The 15,423-nt window shown below is 45.4% G+C and overlaps 1 protein-coding gene across 1 annotated transcript in view; it reads left to right on the top strand.

Moving 5' to 3' along the window:
- The window catches only part of LOC126291467 (uncharacterized), a 2,161,958-nt gene that overhangs the window by 1,560,387 nt on the left and 586,148 nt on the right, over nt 1-15,423 (top strand). The window lies entirely within an intron of this gene.

Genomic DNA, 15,423 nt, shown 5'->3' with positions numbered 1-15,423 from the left:
CAAGCACAATCGGCATTTCACAAGAACGTGTGGGTCATATTATTGTTTTGCTTGGATATCAGAATATCTGGATGCTGACTCCTGAAATGAAAGCGCACAGACTTGAAATTGGCCAGGAACTCCTCCCGCGTTACGAAAATGAAGGTGACGCCTTTCTCCATTAAGTTGTGGCAGGAGACGAAACGCGGGTACACCATTACGACCCGGAGATGAAACGTCAGTCTGTCGAATATCGACAAAAAGATTCGCCCCAGAAAAAGACATTCAAAACGCAGCCCCCAGCTGGAGAAATCATGGCCGCAGTGTTCTGGGACGCAGATAGTGTTATCCCTGTTGATTTCCTTGATAGTGGAACAACAATAAATTCAGAGCGTTACATGACAACGCATCGAACGATGAAACGACGGCTAACAAGGATCCGAAAGGAAAAGGGAAAGCCGCGCGAGATTAGCCGAGCGGTCTGGGGTGCTGGAGTCATGGACTGTGAGGATGGTCCCGGCGGAGGTTCCTCCCTCGGCCATGTGTGTGTGTGTGTGTGTGTGTGTGTGTGTGTGTGTATTTGTCCTTAGGATGATTTAGATTAAGGTAGTGTCTAAGCTTAGGGACTTACGACCTTAGCAGTTAAGTCCCATAAGATTTCACACACATTTGAACATTTAAAAAAGGGAAATGTGTTCCTGCAGCATGACAATGCCAAACAACACACTTCACGTGTCACCACAGCAGAACTTCAGAGACTGAATCTCACCACCGTGCGGCATCCTCCATACAGTCCAGATTTATCACCGTCGGACTTCCATCTGTTCCCGATAATGAAAGACGATCTGCGGTGGTCGTGCGTTTCTAGGCACTTCAGTCCGGAACCGCGTGACTGCTACGGTCGCAGGTTCGAATCCTGCCTCGAGCATGGATGTGTGTAATGTCCTTAGGTTAGTTAGGTTTAAGTAGTTCTAGGGGACTGATGACCTTAGATTTTGAGTCCCATAGTACTCAAAGCCATTTGATCTGCTGGGACGATAGGTTTCTGATGAAGACTTTGAGAGAATTGTGAGACTGTGGTTGCGGAAACAGAGTGTCGATTTCTTCCATGACGGCTTCAGAAAACTTGCTCATCGTAGGCAGAAATGCATCCAATTGGCTGATGATGATGTGGAAAAGTGAATATTGGTAATTAACGGTCACATTCCAAGGATTATTTCTGCTTTTGATTTATTTAAATATTCGCATCCAAACCCAATTAACGAAGGGGAAGGATTTACTTTTCATTCTACCCTCGTAGTAGAGAGTGACTTACAGAAGGGAGACATTCAAAGGGAGGTCGCCAGTCAAGCTTCGGTAGCCCAGTACGTGGAGGGCGCACAGTTTAACTTTTCACGTAGCTGCGCACACACGTTGGAGGGAAGAGTACGACGGAGTGGAAAGGTAAGATTCTAGGTCCAACACCCTTCTAACGAATGGTTGTTCGTTAGAGCATGTTTCATAACATTAAGTACCCCTCTGCACAACATTTTCCCCGATAATTTGAGTAGCCCGGGCAAACGCATCCCATTGTACTTGCCCTCGGACGCAAGCCGAGATGAGAAGTTACGGGACTTGGCTAATTTATTAATGCGGTGCGGGATATAATACACAGCGGTTTATGGCAGCGGAAGTAAAATTCCTCGATTAGTCTACAAGCACACCGTCGCTACGAAGAAGTTGCAGAGAGGTATCGACAAATTTGTACTCTGTTTGACAGAGCACGATATTCGAGGTGCGACAATAAATTAATGAGACTTATTTTCTTTTCAAGATGGGGCCACCCTGCAGGATTGCTTAGACACAATATCCTTGACCTTGGTCTATAATCTGCTTCTAGTCCAAGTGGCACAACGATGCAACTGCTCAGTCGTGAGTTGTGCTGTAAGAAGTTAACACGTGTTTGTGTCTCTCATAATGGGAATGGCACCACATAATATTGCACAACGGTATGCCATTTTTTGCGTTAAATTGGATGAAAACGCGACAACTTACGGTAAGCTTCAGAAGGCTTTTGGAGAGGAGGTTATGTCAAGACCTCAAGTTTTTCGTTAGCATAAAATGTTTAATGAAGGCAGAACGAATGTTGAAGACCGCAGTGGACGACCATCAACCTCACGAACGGATGTCAACTTGGCCAGGGTGTGTGAACTCGTACGATCTGATCGAAGATTATCCGTGTAAATGATTGCAGAAGAACTGAACATCAATCTAGAAACGGTTCGTCTAATAATAACTGAAGATCTTAGTATGAGAAAGATTTGTGTAAAAATGGTCCCCAAAAGATCTCACACCACAACAGCTAGAAAATGTGGCAGACCATCTGTTAGAGCAAACGGAAATCAATCCAGAATTGTTGAGCCGTGTTATCACTGGGGATGAAAGTTGGGTTTCTTTCAGTACGATCCAGAGACAAAACGCCAAAGTTCGCAATGGTGCTCAAAGGGATCACCCAGAACAAAAAATGCTCGCATGTCAACGTCAAAAGTGCAATTCAGACTTGTGTGCTTCTTTGATTCCAAGGGAATTGTTCACTAAGAGTGGGTGCCTCCTGGACAAACAGTTAACCAATATTACTACAAAGAACTTTTAGAAAGACTTCGTAAAAGAGTTCTTCGTGTCCGTGCCAAAGTTGCTGATAATTGGATTCTGCATCACGATAATACGCCATCCCATACTGCTCTGTCAGTACAGCAAATTTTAACCTCAAAACAAATTTCAGTACAACCATAGCCACCTTATTCACCACATTTCGCTCCGGGCGACTTTTTCTATTTCCAAGAGTCAAAACGACGGTCAAGGGACACCATTTTCAAACAAGACAATATGTCCAAAAAGACGTAACGAGGGTCTTGGAGGATATTGCAGAAGATCAGTTCCAGAAATGTTACCATCAATGGCAGAAGTGCTGGAAAAGGTGTGTGCAATCATAAGGGAACTACTTTGAAGGAGACAACACTAAACTTGACTAAAACGGTAAGTAACACTTTTTTCACATCAGTGTCATTACTTTATTGACGCACCTCCTAATTACATTGATGCCATGAGCTCTACCTGCAGTAACATATTAGCTGTTCATTCCGTGTATAAAGAAGGTTTGAAAACAATAACCTTTTACATCGAGAGAGTAAGTCTAAAGAAAGCAATAGGATGAAAGAAGAAATAAATAAATAATGTGTGTAAACCAGTGTACAGCACAAGACAGCTAAATCAGACCGGCACAAGCATTTCGAGAAAAAGTAAACACACTGATGGCCGTTGTCAAGTGTTTACCTTGAATCAGAACAGACTGAAAGAGAAATACCATTTCTAAAATCCAACAAGTACTACAATCGTCTTGGGAAACATCTGAGTCGAAACTGTTCTACCGGAATAGTTAACTTTTAGTAAGGTCAGTACTAACATTCGGTCCTGGATACTAACGAAATTCTGTGAAAATCAACATTGTGTGCTTGAAAGAAAGGCCTTGAGACAAATTCTTGGTCCAGTGGAAGAGAATCATACACTCCTGGAAACTGAAATAAGAACACCGTGAATTCATTGTCCCAGGAAGGGGAAACTTTATTGACACATTCCTGGGGTCAGATACATCACATGATCACGCTGACAGAACCACAGGCACATAGACACAGGCAACAGAGCATGCACGATTTCGGCGCTAGTACAGTGCATATCCACCTTTCGCAGCAATGCAGGCTGCTATTCTCCCATGGAGACGATCGTAGAGATGCTGGATGTAGTCCTGTGGAACGGCTTGCCATGCCATTTCCACCTGGCGCCTCAGTTGGACCAGCGTTCGTGCTGGACGTGCAGACCGCGTGAGACGACGCTTCATCCAGTCCCAAACATGCTCAATGGGGGACAGATCCGGAGATCTTGCTGGCCAGGGTAGTTGACTTACACCTTCTAAAGCACGCTGGGTGGCACGGGATACATTCGGACGTGCATTGTCCTGTTGGAACAGCAAGTTCCCTTGTCGGTCTAGGAATGGTAGAACGATGGGGTCGATGACGGTTTGAATGTACCGTGCACTATTCAGTGTCCCCTCGACGATCACCAGAGGTGTACGGCCAGTGTAGGAGATCGCTCCCCACACCATGATGCCGGGTGTTGGCCCTGTGTGCCTCGGTCTTATGCAGTCCTGATTGTGGCGCTCACCTGCACGGCGCCAAACACGCATACGACCATCATTGGCACCAAGGCAGAAGCGACTCTCATCGCTGAAGACGACACGTCTCCATTCGTCCCTCCATTAACGCCTGTCGCGACACCACTGGAGGCGGGCTGCACTATGTTGGGAAGACGGCCTAACGGTGTGCAGGACCGTAGCCCAGCTTTATGGAGACAGTTGCGAATGGTCCTCGCCGATACCCCAGGAGCAACAGTATCCCTAATTTGCTGGGAAGTGGCGGTGCGGTCCCCTACGGCACTGCGTAGGATCCTACGGTCTTGGCGTGCATCCGTGCGTCGCTGCGGTCCGGTCCCAGGTCGACGGGCACGTGCACCTTCCGCCGACCACTGGCGACCACATCTATGTACTGTGGAGACCTCACGCCCCCACGTGTTGAGCAATTCGGCGGTACGTCCACCCGGCCTCCCGCATGCCCACTATACGCCCTCGCTCAAAGTCCGTCAACTGCACATACGGTTCACGTCCACGCTGTCGCGGCATGCTACCAGTGTTAAAGAATGCGATGGAGCTCCCTATGCCACGGCAAACTGGCTGACACTGACGGCGGCGGTGCACAAATGTTGCGCAGCTAGCGCGATTCGACGGCCAACACCGCGGTTCCTGGTGTGTCCGCTGTGCCGTGCGTGTGATCATTGCTTGTACAGCCCTCTCGCAGTGTCCGGAGCAAGTATGGTGGGTCTGACACACCGGTGTCAATGTGTTCTTTTCTCCATTTCCAGGAGTGTATCTGGAGGAGACGATTCAACTATCAATTAAATGAATTTCGTTTCCATCTCAAAGAGCTGTAACTTCCATTGAGATTTTGAGGTTTTCCATGCAAGTTCGGGATCTGCTAAACACCTGGATATACCAGAAAGAAAACGCCGCAGGAATAAATATTCATAATGTGCGAAACTACAGTACGAGCAGAAGTTGTGGCGCCGTGAAAATTTTGCAAGTTATTATTTTTAGCACACTTAGAGTGGAATTGGGACGTAATATTCAGGCAGGAGTGTAGCCTCTCCCCGATGCTATTCAATCTGTATACTGAGCAAGCAGTAAACAAAAGAAAAATTCGGAGTAGCTATTAAAATCCATGGAGATGAAATAAAAACTTCAAGGTTCGCCGATGACATTGCAATCCTGTCAGAGACAGCACAGGACTTAAAAGATAGAATAGGAAAAGAGACACTTATAGTAGTAAAGGAGTTTTTCTATTTGGGGACCAAAATAACTGGTGATGGTCGAAGTAGATCAAAATGGTTCAGATGGTTCTGAGCACTATGGGACTTAATATCTGTGGTCATCAGTCCCCTAGAACTTAGAACTACGTAAACCTAACTAACCTAAGGACATCACACACATCCATGCCCGACGCAGGATTCGAACCTGTGACCGTAGCAGTCATGCGGTTCCGGACTGAGCGCCTTAACCGCGAGACCACCGCGGCTGGCGGTCGAAGTAGAGAGGATATAAAATGTAGACTGGCAATGGCAAGGAAAGCGTTTCTGAAGAAGAGGAATTTGTTTACATCGAGTATAGATTTAAGTGTCAGGAAGTCGTTACTGAAAGTATTTGTATGGAGTGTAGCCATGTATGGAAGTGAAACATGGACGATAAATAGTTTGGACAAGAAGAGAATAGAAGCTTTCGAAATGTGGTGCTACAGAAGAATGCTGAAGATTACATGGGTAGATAACATAACTAATGAGGAGGTATTGAATAGGATTGGGGAGAAGAGAAGTTGGTGGCACAACTTGACTAGAAGAAGGGATCGCTTGGTAGGACATGCTCTGGTAATTATTGTACTACTTGAAATAACAACTCACACGACCTTTCTGTTAATAAAACAATACTGTATTTCTCTAAACTGTGCACATATGAAATACATACTCATCACTTACTCATAGCGACCCCAAATGGCGGTCTACAATTACTCGCTAAAAATGGCGTGCTTCTCACTCGTTCACTAGCTGAGCGCGAATCCTTCCTTCCTCCTACTGGTACCAGAAAAAATCCTCTGTTTTTTAACAACTGAAAGTCAAAAAATACATGACGGTAGGCGTAGGCTCTATGATGGGCTACCGATTCATCTTCTTTCTTTGCCTTGAAAGAAGACGAAAACATAAAGGAAATGGAAAAGGTTTATCACAGTACCAGTTATTGTTGATTCTACCTGTTCCATTTGATGTATTGAGCGCCGGAAGAATAATTATCGGAAGGACTCTCTGTGTGCAGTAATTATCATAAACTTATGTTTACGATCATTGTTTGACAGATACGTAGCGGGCCGTAGTACATTCCTAGAGTCATCACTTAAAGCAGGTTCTTCAAACCGTCAATAGACTTTCTCGGGATATTTTACGTTTATCTCCAAGAGTCTTCCAGCTCAGTTGCTTCAGTACCTGTGTTACAATCTCCTCCGGATTAAACAAACCTGTGATCAGTCGTGCTGCCCTTCCCCGTATAGGTTCAATATCCCCTGTTAATCCTATCTGGTACGGCCGCCACACACTTGATCAATATTCTAGCACCAGTCGTACGAGTGATTTGTATGCAATCTCTTCTGTAGACAGATTACACTTCCCCAGTGTTCTACCAATAAGCAGAAGTCCGCTACCTGGTTTAACGACGACTGAACCTATGCGATCATTCCACAGCATACCCTCACAAAGTGCAACAACCAGGTATTAGTATGACTTGGCGATTATAACTGTGTCCCAATGACATTATGGCGCTAAATAAATGTAAATGTCGTGTGACTAGGACAGCCCGTCGGGCAGACCGTTCGCAGGGTTCAAGTCTTTCGTTCTGACGCTACTTCGGCGACTTGCGCTTCACTGGGGATGAAATGATGAGGACAACACAACACCCAGTCTCTGAGCGGAGAAAATCTCCGACCCAGGCGGGAATCGAACCCGGGCCCTTAGCATTGACATTCTGTCGCGCTGACCACTCAGCTACCGGGGGCCGACATTATAGTGATAGGATGCTACGTTTCTTCGTTTTGTGAAAAACAAAATTTTACATTTCTGAACATACAGAGCACGTTGACAATATCTGCACCACTTTGAAATCTTATCAAGATATAACTCAATATGTATGCAGATTCTTTCAGACACTACTTCATTATAGATAACTGCATCATCTGAAGAAAGCCTGATTTTACAACTGATTTTGTCTGCAAGGCCATTAATATACAATATCAACAGAAAGGGTTCCAACACACACCCCTTGGGCACGCCCGAAGTTACTGCTACGTCTGACGATAATTCTCCATCTAACATAACATGCTACGTCCACTCTATCAAAAAGTCCTCAATCCAGGAGGAAATTTCACTTGATACCTCATATGATCGTACTTTTGACAATAACCAGAGCTGCGGTACTGAGTCAAATGGTTTTCGGAAATCAAGAAACACCTCCATGTACCTCGTTGCCTTGATCCAAAGCTTTCGCCGGCCTCTGTGACCGAGCGGTTCTAGGCGCTTCAGTCCGGAACCGCGCGCCTGCAGGTTCGAATCCTGCCTCGGGCATGGGTGTGTGTGATGTCCTTAGTTAGGTTTAACTAGTTCTAAGTTCAAGGGGACTGATGACGTCAGATGTTAAGTCCCATGAACCATTTGAACCAAGGCTGCACCGGTGTGGATGACAGATGCATCATAGGGAGTGAGTTAAATCGCTCGACAGTTGCAAACGTAATCCAAAGCAGAAGTCTGCGGGGCATAACCATTCTTGTAGGCAAAAGTCACACACATTCACCATGAAAATCTGGACGTATGTGGACCCATGGGAATGTCGTAGTGAAACGATGTTAACAATTTAACCTAAGCCGCATAGAAGTCCGTGATACTGATCAGATTTTACGCTACGCGTTTCTCCACCTTTTCAGCAAGCTGAAAGGACATCTAAAGTAAACATATTTCCCGACATCGACGACACATTCACATTAGTCATGGCTCTTACCGCTGAAACAATAAATTATATTGGTTTTTTCCATGCCAGTTTAATCTGACTGTTGAACCACTCGAAATAACCGATTTTCGGTTTTTTTTGTCCTACTACTTCCCGTAATATACATAATCGGACAAAGACTGGAACACTTTGACTCCCTCAGTTTCAAAAGATGTAGAATTTAAAAAAAAATGGTTCAAATGGCTCTGGGCACTATGGGACTTAACATCTGAGGTGATCAGTCCCCTAGACTTAACTAACTACTTAAACCTAACTAAGGACATCACACATACCCCTGAAACGGTATCAGCAGCGCGGTTCCGGAGTGAAGCGCCTAGAATCGCTTGGCCACATTGACCGGCACGTAGAATCAAAATATTAAATTAAACAACCAAATAACGGGAAACTTAGTATATCCGCCGTTTCCACCTTTCCTCGGTAAGTGACTGGTTTTTTTTAATGCCACAAGAGATCACCAGATTTCTCTTATTGCTTCTAATGTCCTTGAAACTGCTCAAAAAACGTGTTGTAATCGGGAATCACTCCAATATTTGAGCAGAAGGATGAAAACTGAGTTTGAAAGACTCTGTTTTCCGCGTTAATTTGACCATTTTCAATGGCTGTAGGCAGATAATGCCACACTATGTAGACCATAGGCAGCAGATCACATACTTTATGCTCTTATTTCATACTATGAATGAATTGGTTCAGATGGCTCTAAACACTATGGGACTTAAAAGCTGAGATCATCAGACCCGTAGTCGGCCGGTGTGGCCGTGCGGTTCTAGGCGCTTCAGTCTGGAATCGCGCTGGTGCTACGGTCGCAGGCTCGAATCCTGTGAATGAATTGTTGTCAAGTTTTAATTTATTGCTGTTACTTATTGTTATCGTCCTTTTTTATTATTTATTAGAAATTGTAGACAAATGTTTAATATTTTAAAAGAAATGAAGCGTTGTCTTTCTTTGTCACGTCACTTCGTAAGATATTTCCAGACTAGTGGTGTTGCCATTTTGCAATTCAACGGTAGCCCAGCAACAACAGTGAGAAAACACAATATTGGGGCAGGTTTGCACACCGAACGTACAAGCATACCTTACGTCACTGCACATGGCAACATATACACTATTGTCTCAGCAACACTGTACCAGTTGTTATGCTACGTAATTGTTGATCGTTTCTGTTGGCACTGTAATTAAGAGGAACATGAAGGACAAAATATTACTCAAATTCGGAATTTTTTTTTCTCCATACTGGAATGTAGCAGACAAACAGGGTTTGCTGCAACAAATAAAGTATACATTGAAGTTTTTATAGAAAAATATTAATGCCTTTACTGTGTAAGGGAATTTCCCGAGCCAGCTCTGAAAGGCGGTAGATCTTCGGTTGTCGCTGTAACTCCGGTTGTGGTCATCTGAACATGAAATTAATTTAATAGGCGAAATTATAGATATCTGGAACCTTCTTTCTAGGCCAAAGAAAATACTAAATATTAACCTAAAAAATTCGGCTACGATGAACTGAATGTGTAACGTGCTGCGAATACATAGAAAGATAGATCCCTTATCATTTAGCTACAATATAGCAGGTCAGCAACTGGAAGCAGTAAATTCCATAAATTATCTGGGAGTACGCATTAGGAGTGATTTAAAATGGAATGATCATATTAAGTTGATCGTTGCTAAAGCAGATGCAAGATTGAGATTCATTGGAAGAATCCTGAGGAAATGCAATGCGAAAACAAAGGATGTAAGTTACAGTACGCTTGTTCGCCCACTGCTTGAATACTGCTCAGCAGTGTGAGATCCGTACCAGATACGGTTGATAGAAGAAATAGAGAAGATCCAACGGAGAGCAGCGCGCATCGTTAAAGGATCATTTTGTAATCGAGAAAGCGTTACGGAGATGATAAACTCCAGTGGAAGACTCTGCAGGAGAGACGGGCTTTCGTTAAAGTTTCGAGAACATACCTTCACCGAGGAGTCAAGCAGTACATTGCTCCCTCCTACGTAGGTCTCGCGAAGAGCCCATGACGATAAAATCAGAGAGATTAGAGCCCACACAGAAGCATACAGACAATCCTTCTTTCCACGAAGAATACGAGACTGGAATAGAATGGAGAATCGATAGAGGTACTCAAGGTACCCTCCGCCACACACCGTCAGGTGGCTTGCGGAGTATTGATATAGATGTAGATGTAGAAGAAAATCCAGATTGCTTCAGGGGAGACCAAAAATCATTAAAATCGGATGAAAATTGGCATGGGCGACGGATTCATGCCAGGAAAGTTTGACAAGTATTTATCATATAAAAAAGGACAAAGCTTGAAACTTACAGGATATCATGGGTGCCAGGTCCATAAAAACTGTCGCCCTCTGTGGATGTCCGCGTTTTGCTTCTTTGACCTGATAAGCCCTGATTTTCGTCCTGAAAGCCCTTTTCGTCGCTGATTTTCATCTGAAGGCCATTTGCCACGTGCATCAAAGCAGTATCACCTACACTAAATAGACATTCTGCCAAATTTGAAGCAATGTTGACAAATTCTTTGCGACTGGATGTTATTTCTGGAGCGTATCTCCAAAGGAGACTGTTGAAAGTTTCGTTCACATTTTGAGTAAAACCACCCAAACAACGCTCCAGCAAATCAGGTTTACTCAAATCGATATAAATAGGGGTAATGGTATCTATAATGACTTGTGGCAATGGCATTTTGTGCTGAGCACGCTCGGTTCAATTCGAATTGGAATTCGCAACTAATATTTTGAGGAAAATCTCTTCAATATACATTCGAATTCCGTATTTTTTAAAAAAAATCGAGTATTTCGATCGTTACAGTGTCGTTCCCCCTTAAAATGGCACTGATCGCTTATCCTATTTTCCATAATAACGTAATATTTCAAACAATCCAAATTTTACAAATAAAACCGTTTCGTTTTTAAAAAAAGGTATTTTTTAAAAATTACATTTCTTTTTTTTACCCGGTTATTAGAAAAAATGTCAAACGCCTGTTATAACCGACACCAAATAAATACCAAAATTTATTCAGAACTAAAATAGCGGTATCGGTTTTAACCGGTCGGTTTTTCCATCCCTCTAGTTCACACAGCAGTCCTCGAATGGCCCTGAGACCAAGGAGTGGGTTCTGTCGTCGAGGGACTGTGGTTTACAGAGATGTGATGACTATGGTGAAAAATAGTGTCATTTATCTGTATCGCTTTGTAGTGCAGCATTCAATAAAAGTGACTTGGCGTGCCATAACTTTTTGAACTCTGTTCGCATAGTGGTCGAGCAGTTCTGGGCGCTTCAGTTCGGGAATTGCGCTGTTTGCTATGGTCGCTGGTTCGAATCCTGCCTCAGGCATGGATGGGTGTGATGTCAGGTTAGTTAGGTTTAATTAGTTCTAAGTCTAGGGGTCCCATAGTGCTCAGAGCCATAGTCTCTTCGCACAGTGGACCTGAAGTTGTTCAGAATCTCAACGAAACCTGTTATCATTGAAAAATAGAATTGCAACAATAGACTGTTGCAGAAGAAGAAACACCGCCGCCAAGTTTTATGGTTGCTGCTCTATTTTTTGAGTTGATAATGAAAAGTCGTTGATTGGTTTGCGTATCGAAACAAACCAAAAAGAAAAAGGCCATAAAACTAGATATTAGCCGAAATGGGAAGCAGTATTCCTACAAGCTCTGCTTTCGCTGGCCCGCCGCCGGCGATTAGGGGAAGTCTCTTTGTCCGTATTCAGAAATCCTTCCTCGGCTGAGCGCGCTGTGTGGGGCGGCAACGAAATGTAGCCCCGGCTGCAGCGGTAGTGTAGCGCGCCGTGCGCGGAACAGATGAGCCGCCTGCGGGCATAACGCAGGCGTGCAAACACGGCGGCGCGTGGGGCGGAATGCCATTACGGTGCCGCAACTGGGTCGCGCAGCGCCGCCGCGTTTTACGATGTTGGCCGGCCTGACGAGCGCCCCGGAGTAGCGGACGGCTTCGCCTGCGAGGCAGGCTACACGCGGCACACCCCGACGCAACTTTCGCTGCGCGCCCAGTTTACGGCGGACACGCAGCAATATCTGTGCTCGCTTCCGGGAACTTCAGCGCGGCAAATCTGCGTCTATATCTACATACAAGGCGGGTCACCTAACACAGTAAGCTCGAATGCTTTCAAAACCATATATTTTTTGTGATGTATATAGTCGATGAATGCTTATTTGGTCAATGCAGAGGATAATGGCTGGGTACGTCAAAATGGTGATTTTTTTTCCCACCATGTACAAACTCTAGGGATTGCTCTATGAGAGGATACAGAACAGAAAAGAACTATGAACTTACATCCGCTGGAACCGCACCAGCGCTACGGTCGCAGGTTCGAATCCTGCCTCGGTCATGGATGTGTGTGATGTCCTTAGTTAGGTTTAAGTAGTTCTAAGTTCTAGGGGACTGTGATCTCAGAGCGATTTGAACCAACCTTATGTCCGGAAATGCATGGTTTCCATGCTAGAGACCATTTATTCAATCATACTTTGGAGACTGCAATCTAATATGTGCTCTACCATGCAGCCACAGTTACAGTATGTGTTAAAAATGGTTTCCACGAGCCTCAACACACGTGCGTACGTTCCGTAGCATCGTCTCACACGTTCACATTGGCCAGGCTGCGTCAAATACACTCCTGGAAATTGAAATAAGAACACCGTGAATTCATTATCCCAGGAAGGGGAAACTTTATTGACACATTCCTGGGGTCAGATACATCACATGATCACACTGACAGAACCACAGGCACATAGACACAGGCAACAGAGCATGCACAATGTTGGCACTAGTACAGTGTATATCCACCTTGCGCAGCAGGGTAGTTGACTTACACCTTCTAGAGCACGTTGGGTGGCACGGGATACATGCGGACGTGCATTGTCCAGTTGGAACAGCAAGTTCCCTTGCCGGTCTAGGAATGGTAGAACGATGGGTTCGATGACGGTTTTGATGTACCGTGCACTATTCAGTGTCCCCTCGACGATCACCAGAGGTGTACGGCCAGTGTAGGAGATCGCTCCCCACACCATGATGCCGGGTGTTGGCCCTGTGTGCCTCGGTCGTATGCAGTCCTGATTGTGGCGCTCACCTGCACGGCACCAAACACGCATACGACCATCATTGGCACCAAGGCAGAAGCGACTCTCATCGCTGAAGACGACACGTCTCCATTCGTCTCTCCATTCACGCCTGTCGCGACACCACTGAAGGCGGGCTGCACGATGTTGGGGCGTGAGCGGAAGACGGCCTAACGGTGTGCGGGACTGTAGCCCAGCTTCATGGAGACGGTTGGGAATGGTCCTCGCCGATACCCCAGGAGCAACAGTGTCCCTAATTTGCTGGGAAGTGGCGGTGCGGTCCCCTACGGCACTGCGTAGGATCCTACGGTCTTGGCGTGCATCCGTGCGTCGCTGCGGTCCGGTCCCAGGTCGACGGGCACGTGCACCTTCCGCCGACCACTGGCGACAACATCGATGTACTGTGGAGACCTCACGCCCCACGTGTTGAGCAATTCGGCGGTACGTCCACCCGGCCGCCCGCATTCTCACTATACGCCCTCGCTCAAAGTCCGTCAACTGCACATACGGTTCACGTCCACGCTGTCGCGGCGTGCTACCAGTGTTAAAGACTGCGATGGAGCTCCGTATGCCACGGCAAACTGGCTGACACTGACGGCGGCGGTGCACAAATGCTGCGCAGCTAGCGCCATTCGACGGCCAACACCGCGGTTCCTGGTGTGTCCGCTGTGCCGTGCGTGTGATCATTGCTTGTACAGCCCTCTCGCAGTGTCCGGAGCAAGTATGGTGGGTCTGACACACCGGTGTCAATGTGTTCTTTTTTCCATTTCCAGGAGTGTAGTTCAAATGGCTCTGAGCACTATGGGACTTAACATCTAAGGTCATCAGTCTAGAACTTAGAACTACTTAAACCTAACTAAGGACATCACACACATCCATGCCCCAGGCAGGATTCGAACCTGCGACCGTAGTGGTCGCGCGGTTCCAGACTGAAGAACCTAGAACCGCTTGGCCACATCGGCCGGTGCCAAGCTGCTACCAACAGTGTCTCCACATCCCAAATGGACTCTGCATACAGAATACTTTTGAGATGGTCCTATTACCAGAAATCACACAGGTTGAGACCCGGTGAACGAGCAGGCTGTGCAACTGGACCCCCTCGTCTGATCCATTGACCAGAGAAGGCACGAGAGAGGTGTGTCCGGAATTTAATGGCGAAGTGGACTAGAGCACCATCATGTAGCAGCCATATAACCCTTCGAATCAGCTATGGCACTTCTTCCAGCAGGAGAGGCAAAGTCACCCCCACGAAACGCCGATAGTTCTGACCTGTTACGAGATGTGGAAGGAAGACTGGCCACAACATATGGTCGCCAATTATCCAGCCCCTCACATACTGGCTGCAACGATGCTGACGATTTGCTCATGATCCCTGTACATGCAAAACTTTGTGTCTTCCGACGAGATACATTCAGATGATCACCTCTCAAAGTCAAAGACAGAAGCTTTGCGAGAGTAGTCGATTCTTTATCTGTACAGGGTGGATGAGCATGTTAAGAGTAGCGTGTCAGACATTGGGTACTTGTATACAGGGTTATCTTTCGTTTCCGATGAGTATCCAGGCATCTCTTCTCTTTTACCGCACCACACCATTCGTGAGTTGCTTTTATTCCTAGCTACCTGAGGCATCCGGCTACGCTCAGGGAGTTGATACGAGACTGTGTGTTAGCTCAAGTAAAAGGATAAACTTTTAAGTATGAGAGGTAGAAAAATCTTATTGAAAACATATTAGAACTATTTACAATACTTGTTCAAGTATAAGAGGTAAAAAAATTATTGAAAATATATTCTATTTACAATACTTGCTTATAAACGAAATTTTCATTTTGTTATCCAGGGCATATACGTACAAATTTTTCGAATTTCCTACTAAAGAGAAAGCTACTTATAGCTGACCGCGAGTCTTTGATGCAGCAGGTTGTCCTTGCGCTTTGCTAATTGTAAAACTGTAGGCTAATTTGATTGGAAACTGCAGTCTTTTAAATAGGAATGGCAGTTCAGTAGAGATTAGTGGTACTGTGTGGATAAACATTGTCTGTCCTTCATAGTTCTCACTCATAAGTTCGGCTCCGATGATGTTTTTCGATTCTTGTCCGATTACATAGGTTTGGTGACTTGAGATTTCTGAGTAGTGCGATCGGAGATCCAGTTTTAAGTCGAAGGCAGTGTATTGCCATTCT

The sequence above is a fragment of the Schistocerca gregaria genome, chromosome 9 (genome assembly GCF_023897955.1).
Source record: "Schistocerca gregaria isolate iqSchGreg1 chromosome 9, iqSchGreg1.2, whole genome shotgun sequence".
Taxonomy (NCBI): domain Eukaryota; kingdom Metazoa; phylum Arthropoda; class Insecta; order Orthoptera; family Acrididae; genus Schistocerca; species Schistocerca gregaria.
The sequence above is the reverse complement of the archived record's forward strand: the minus strand, read 5'-3'. Positions and strand labels throughout refer to the sequence as shown.